The 7500-nt window shown below is 56.5% G+C and overlaps 2 non-coding genes and 1 pseudogene across 2 annotated transcripts; all 3 read left to right on the forward strand.

Moving 5' to 3' along the window:
• Positions 1-3036: 3036 nt before the first annotated feature.
• Positions 3037-4945, forward strand: LOC124731566. Its single transcript, XR_007008350.1, has one exon. It is a non-coding gene; the product is annotated as a small subunit ribosomal RNA (ribosomal RNA).
• Positions 4946-5296: 351 nt separating this feature from the next.
• Positions 5297-5451, forward strand: LOC124731550. The gene has a single exon (XR_007008336.1). It is a non-coding gene; the product is annotated as a 5.8S ribosomal RNA (ribosomal RNA).
• A 188-nt stretch (positions 5452-5639) lies between these two features.
• LOC124731586 overlaps positions 5640-7500 on the forward strand; it is a 4800-nt pseudogene continuing 2939 nt past the window's right edge.

Below are 7500 nucleotides of genomic sequence, written 5' to 3' on the forward strand. Positions count from 1 at the left end.
CCTATGTTGTGCCTTAACCTAACCTATGTTGTGCCTTAACCTAACCCATGTTGTGCCTTAACCTAACCCATGTTGTGCCTTAACCTAACCCATGTTGTGCCTTAACCTAACCCATGTTGTGCCTTAACCTAACCCATGTTGTGCCTTAACCTAACCCATGTTGTGCCTTAACCTAACCCATGTTGTGCCTTAACCTAACCCATGTTGTGCCTTAACCTAACCCATGTTGTGCCTTAACCTAACCCATGTTGTGCCTTAACCTAACCCATGTTGTGCCTTAACCTAACCCATGTTGTGCCTTAACCTAACCCATGTTGTGCCTTAACCTAACCCATGTTGTGCCTTAACCTAACCCATGTTGTGCCTTAACCTAACCCATGTTGTGCCTTAACCTAACCCATGTTGTGCCTTAACCTAACCCATGTTGTGCCTTAACCTAACCCATGTTGTGCCTTAACCTAACCCATGTTGTGCCTTAACCTAACCCATGTTGTGCCTTAACCTAACCCATGTTGTGCCTTAACCTAACCCATGTTGTGCCTTAACCTAACCCATGTTGTGCCTTAACCTAACCCATGTTGTGCCTTAACCTAACCCATGTTGTGCCTTAACCTAACCCATGTTGTGCCTTAACCTAACCCATGTTGTGCCTTAACCTAACCCATGTTGTGCCTTAACCTAACCCATGTTGTGCCTTAACCTAACCTATGTTGTGCCTTAACCTAACCTATGTTGTGCCTTAACCTAACCCATGTTGTGCCTTAACCTAACCCATGTTGTGCCTTAACCTAACCCATGTTGTGCCTTAACCTAACCCATGTTGTGCCTTAACCTAACCCATGTTGTGCCTTAACCTAACCCATGTTGTGCCTTAACCTAACCCATGTTGTGCCTTAACCTAACCCATGTTGTGCCTTAACCTAACCCATGTTGTGCCTTAACCTAACCCATGTTGTGCCTTAACCTAACCCATGTCGTGCCTTAACCTAACCCATGTCGTGCCTTAACCTAACCCATGTCGTGCCTTAACCTAACCCATGTCGTGCCTTAACCTAACCCATGTCGTGCCTTAACCTAACCCACGTCGTGCCTTAACCTAACCCACGTCGTGCCTTAACCTAACCCACGTCGTGCCTTAACCTAACCCACGTCGTGCCTTAACCTAACCCACGTCGTGCCTTAACCTAACCCACGTTGTCGCCTAACGTAACCCACGTTGTCGCCTAACGTAACCCACGTTGTCGCCTAAACCTGCTCTGTAATTGTTATACGACTCGTTCAATTAGTGTAGTGTTGCCCACCCGCAACCCTCGCAATATAGTTCGCTACTCGCACTCCCCGCTCCCCTGTGTATCGCTTCATGTTAAACACCTTGCAAGTCTTGCTCACTTTCCACATGCTCCTGCTGTACACTGTAATGTGGATGGCAGCAGGACGTACATGCCGCCCCTCCCCACGTCCCCACCTTGCCCCCTGCCTTCGCAAGCTGGTTGGTGAGAACTTTGCATGTTCAATGCCCTCCGCATGCGACGTACTCAGGCTACGTTGTGGTGCGGCCTGTGTCAACTGTCCGCTAATGTCGTACGCGTAAACCACAATCTGTACTGCACATTCGTCCTTATGTACTGAATGATACATCGTGGCACATGTGTGACCGTACAACGACTGCGCCCAAAAACGGCGGACCATACAGTGCAAATATTGTGCACGCAGCTACGTGTCGTCTCCCTATGAGAGCTGGATTGCAGTGTGGTACGCCATAGAGACGTGTGGGAGGAACGGACGCCGTGGATGGCGATCAGCATGAGCTGTCTGTTGATGTATTCGGACCTAGTCGTCTCTCCTCACACACCGTGATGGCATGGTGCACCGCGTTCCATATCTGCGACATGCTACAGAGGCCGGTTGACAGTCGTTCGAGCAATGGACATCGCATACGTACGGGGGCCACCTTCCACGTATTGTCTAGGCGTGCACATTTTGTTGCGTGTATGTGGGCAGACGTAGTGTGGCGTGACACCTGACACAGGCATGCAATAATCGTGGAAGTTGCAAATGGCGATGGACGCCTGCGTTTTCTGGTGAAGTTACGCAAATGAACAAATGGTAACCTGTTGTGGTGCGGTTGTTCTCGCTAGGGGTGAATCGGTGATGGCGACGATAGGTTGAGGTACTAACCGGTTGTTCCAGCGATACCCACCATGCCGACGAAACTGAACGGCATCTGGGTGTGAAGCGATACGCGGCGGTGGCTGGGTGGGACCGTCCCCGGCCGGTGAGGGGGCGCCTCCCGGCGTGCTGGCCGCGCGGTGCGTGGGCGCACGCGCTACAGCCGGCTGGTGGGGGCGGCCAGTGGCAGGCGCGCCGGCCGACGGACGCGGCAGGCGTCGCAGCTGCGCGCCGGCGCACCCTGCGCGCGGCGCCGTGCGGCCAAAGTAGGTCCTCGCGGGCCCGGTGCGAAGCGCGGTGGACATCTTCAGTGTGCTGGTCCGATTGAGGACTGTGTGCGTTGAGGATGCGCTGCCGCCCGGCGCTCGGCGCCGCGACGCCGTCTGCTGCTCGGTCGCCCCAGCGGTTCTCGCTGGTGGTTTGTATCGCAGCTGTGCGGATGTGTTGGCGCGTGCGCTGTGCTGGGAGAGTTCGCTTCGGCACCCAAGTGGGGCTTTTGTCGTTCTGTGGCGCTGGCGTTGGAGCTGCCGGTCACCGTAGGTGGCGCGTGTTGTCTCCCGCCGGCAATGCCACGACAGCACGCTCCCGGGCCTCTGTCGGCAGCGGCAAGCTCAGTTGGGAGCACGGGTGGTCGCACCGAAAGCGTCTACTCGCCTAACTCCGGGCGATTGCGCCTCTCTCGAACCCGACCAAGTACTTGGGACGGCGCTGCGCGCCGCCGGGACCTGAGAGGGTTTCGAGGTGTATTGTGCAGGGGAGCTCAGCCTCCTCCTGTTTGCAGAATGATTGAGCGGACGCTTGCGTGTTCGCGCGGGCCCCCGGGACACACTCCCGGGCGGCCGGCTGCTCAGCTCTAGTTGACGCAGCTCCCTGGTTGATCCTGCCAGTAGTCATATGCTTGTCTCAAAGATTAAGCCATGCATGTCTCAGTACAAGCCGCATTAAGGTGAAACCGCGAATGGCTCATTAAATCAGTTATGGTTCCTTAGATCGTACCCACGTTACTTGGATAACTGTGGTAATTCTAGAGCTAATACATGCAAACAGAGTCCCGACCAGAGATGGAAGGGACGCTTTTATTAGATCAAAACCAATCGGTCGGCTCGTCCGGTCCGTTTGCCTTGGTGACTCTGAATAACTTTGGGCTGATCGCACGGTCCTCGTACCGGCGACGCATCTTTCAAATGTCTGCCTTATCAACTGTCGATGGTAGGTTCTGCGCCTACCATGGTTGTAACGGGTAACGGGGAATCAGGGTTCGATTCCGGAGAGGGAGCCTGAGAAACGGCTACCACATCCAAGGAAGGCAGCAGGCGCGCAAATTACCCACTCCCGGCACGGGGAGGTAGTGACGAAAAATAACGATACGGGACTCATCCGAGGCCCCGTAATCGGAATGAGTACACTTTAAATCCTTTAACGAGTATCTATTGGAGGGCAAGTCTGGTGCCAGCAGCCGCGGTAATTCCAGCTCCAATAGCGTATATTAAAGTTGTTGCGGTTAAAAAGCTCGTAGTTGGATTTGTGTCCCACGCTGTTGGTTCACCGCCCGTCGGTGTTTAACTGGCATGTATCGTGGGACGTCCTGCCGGTGGGGCGAGCCGAAGGCGTGCGACCGCCCCGTGCGTGCTCGTGCGTCCCGAGGCGGACCCCGTTGAAATCCTACCAGGGTGCTCTTTATTGAGTGTCTCGGTGGGCCGGCACGTTTACTTTGAACAAATTAGAGTGCTTAAAGCAGGCAAGCCCGCCTGAATACTGTGTGCATGGAATAATGGAATAGGACCTCGGTTCTATTTTGTTGGTTTTCGGAACCCGAGGTAATGATTAATAGGGACAGGCGGGGGCATTCGTATTGCGACGTTAGAGGTGAAATTCTTGGATCGTCGCAAGACGAACAGAAGCGAAAGCATTTGCCAAGTATGTTTTCATTAATCAAGAACGAAAGTTAGAGGTTCGAAGGCGATCAGATACCGCCCTAGTTCTAACCATAAACGATGCCAGCCAGCGATCCGCCGCAGTTCCTCCGATGACTCGGCGGGCAGCCTCCGGGAAACCAAAGCTTTTGGGTTCCGGGGGAAGTATGGTTGCAAAGCTGAAACTTAAAGGAATTGACGGAAGGGCACCACCAGGAGTGGAGCCTGCGGCTTAATTTGACTCAACACGGGAAACCTCACCAGGCCCGGACACCGGAAGGATTGACAGATTGATAGCTCTTTCTTGATTCGGTGGGTGGTGGTGCATGGCCGTTCTTAGTTGGTGGAGCGATTTGTCTGGTTAATTCCGATAACGAACGAGACTCTAGCCTGCTAACTAGTCGCGTGACATCCTTCGTGCTGTCAGCGATTACTTTTCTTCTTAGAGGGACAGGCGGCTTCTAGCCGCACGAGATTGAGCAATAACAGGTCTGTGATGCCCTTAGATGTTCTGGGCCGCACGCGCGCTACACTGAAGGAATCAGCGTGTCTTCCTAGGCCGAAAGGTCGGGGTAACCCGCTGAACCTCCTTCGTGCTAGGGATTGGGGCTTGCAATTGTTCCCCATGAACGAGGAATTCCCAGTAAGCGCGAGTCATAAGCTCGCGTTGATTACGTCCCTGCCCTTTGTACACACCGCCCGTCGCTACTACCGATTGAATGATTTAGTGAGGTCTTCGGACTGGTACGCGGCATTGACTCTGTCGTTGCCGATGCTACCGGAAAGATGACCAAACTTGATCATTTAGAGGAAGTAAAAGTCGTAACAAGGTTTCCGTAGGTGAACCTGCGGAAGGATCATTACCGACTAGACTGCATGTCTTTCGATGTGCGTGTCGTGTCGCGCAACACGCTACCTGTACGGCTCGCCGTAGCCGTGCGCCGCGTGCGGAACCACGCGTGCCTCTCAAAACTAGCGGCAATGTTGTGTGGTACGAGCGCTGAAGCGCTGGAGCGGCTGGCCTGCGGCACCTGGCGCCTGGCGCCGGTTTTGAATGACTTTCGCCCGAGTGCCTGTCCGCTCCGGTGTGGAGCCGTACGACGCCCGTCGGCCGTGAGGCCGTTGGACACAGAACGCTGGAACAGGGGCCGCCACACGCCTCACTCCCGCCTATGCGACCGTCTCGAAAGAGACGGCGGAAACTGAGAAAAGATCACCCAGGACGGTGGATCACTCGGCTCGTGGGTCGATGAAGAACGCAGCAAATTGCGCGTCGACATGTGAACTGCAGGACACATGAACATCGACGTTTCGAACGCACATTGCGGTCCATGGATTCCGTTCCCGGGCCACGTCTGGCTGAGGGTCGGCTACGTATACTGAAGCGCGCGGCGTTTGCCCCGCTTCGCAGACCTGGGAGTGTCGCGGCCGCCTGTGGGGCCGGCCGCGTCTCCTCAAACGTGCGATGCGCGCCCGTCGCCTGGCGGTTCGCATACCGGTACTTTCTCGGTAGCGTGCACAGCCGGCTGGCGGTGTGGCGTGCGACACCTCGTACAACGACCTCAGAGCAGGCGAGACTACCCGCTGAATTTAAGCATATTACTAAGCGGAGGAAAAGAAACTAACAAGGATTCCCCCAGTAGCGGCGAGCGAACAGGGAAGAGTCCAGCACCGAACCCCGCAGGCTGCCGCCTGTCGTGGCATGTGGTGTTTGGGAGGGTCCACTACCCCGACGCCTCGCGCCGAGCCCAAGTCCAACTTGAATGAGGCCACGGCCCGTAGAGGGTGCCAGGCCCGTAGCGGCCGGTGCGAGCGTCGGCGGGACCTCTCCTTCGAGTCGGGTTGCTTGAGAGTGCAGCTCCAAGTGGGTGGTAAACTCCATCTGAGACTAAATATGACCACGAGACCGATAGCGAACAAGTACCGTGAGGGAAAGTTGAAAAGAACTTTGAAGAGAGAGTTCAAAAGTACGTGAAACCGTTCTGGGGTAAACGTGAGAAGTCCGAAAGGTCGAACGGGTGAGATTCACGCCCATCCGGCCACTGGCCTCCACCCTCGGCAGATGGGGCCGGCCGCCCGCGCGGAGCAATCTGCGGCGGGGTCGTGTCCGGTTGCCTTTCCACTCGCCGCGGGGTGGGGCCGTTCCGGTGTGCGGTGGGCCGCACTTCTCCCCTAGTAGGACGTCGCGACCCGCTGGGTGCCGGCCTACGGCCCGGGTGCGCAGCCTGTCCTTCCGCGGGCCTCGGTTCGCGTCTGTTGGGCAGAGCCCCGGTGTCCTGGCTGGCTGCCCGGCGGTATATCTGGAGGAGTCGATTCGCCCCTTTGGGCGCTCGGGCTCCCGGCAAGCGCGCGCGGTTCTTCCCGGATGACGGACCTACCTGGCCCGGCCCCGGACCCGCGCCGCTGTTGGCTCGGGATGCTCTCGGGCGGAATAATCGCTCCCGTCAGCGGCGCTTCAGCTTTGGACAATTTCACGACCCGTCTTGAAACACGGACCAAGGAGTCTAACATGTGCGCGAGTCATTGGGCTGTACGAAACCTAAAGGCGTAATGAAAGTGAAGGTCTCGCCTTGCGCGGGCCGAGGGAGGATGGGGCTTCCCCGCCCTTCACGGGGCGGCGGCCTCCGCACTCCCGGGGCGTCTCGTCCTCATTGCGAGGTGAGGCGCACCTAGAGCGTACACGTTGGGACCCGAAAGATGGTGAACTATGCCTGGCCAGGACGAAGTCAGGGGAAACCCTGATGGAGGTCCGTAGCGATTCTGACGTGCAAATCGATCGTCGGAGCTGGGTATAGGGGCGAAAGACTAATCGAACCATCTAGTAGCTGGTTCCCTCCGAAGTTTCCCTCAGGATAGCTGGTGCTCGTACGAGTCTCATCCGGTAAAGCGAATGATTAGAGGCCTTGGGGCCGAAACGACCTCAACCTATTCTCAAACTTTAAATGGGTGAGATCTCCGGCTTGCTTGATATGCTGAAGCCGCGAGCAAACGACTCGGATCGGAGTGCCAAGTGGGCCACTTTTGGTAAGCAGAACTGGCGCTGTGGGATGAACCAAACGCCGAGTTAAGGCGCCCGAATCGACGCTCATGGGAAACCATGAAAGGCGTTGGTTGCTTAAGACAGCAGGACGGTGGCCATGGAAGTCGGAATCCGCTAAGGAGTGTGTAACAACTCACCTGCCGAAGCAACTAGCCCTGAAAATGGATGGCGCTGAAGCGTCGTGCCTATACTCGGCCGTCAGTCTGGCAGTCATGGCCGGTCCTTGCGGCCGGCCGCGAAGCCCTGACGAGTAGGAGGGTCGCGGCGGTGGGCGCAGAAGGGTCTGGGCGTGAGCCTGCCTGGAGCCGCCGTCGGTGCAGATCTTGGTGGTAGTAGCAAATACTCCAGCGAGGCCCTGGAGGGCTGACGCGGAGAAGG

The sequence above is a fragment of the Schistocerca piceifrons genome, unplaced genomic scaffold (genome assembly GCF_021461385.2).
Source record: "Schistocerca piceifrons isolate TAMUIC-IGC-003096 unplaced genomic scaffold, iqSchPice1.1 HiC_scaffold_1294, whole genome shotgun sequence".
Lineage (NCBI taxonomy): Eukaryota > Metazoa > Arthropoda > Insecta > Orthoptera > Acrididae > Schistocerca > Schistocerca piceifrons.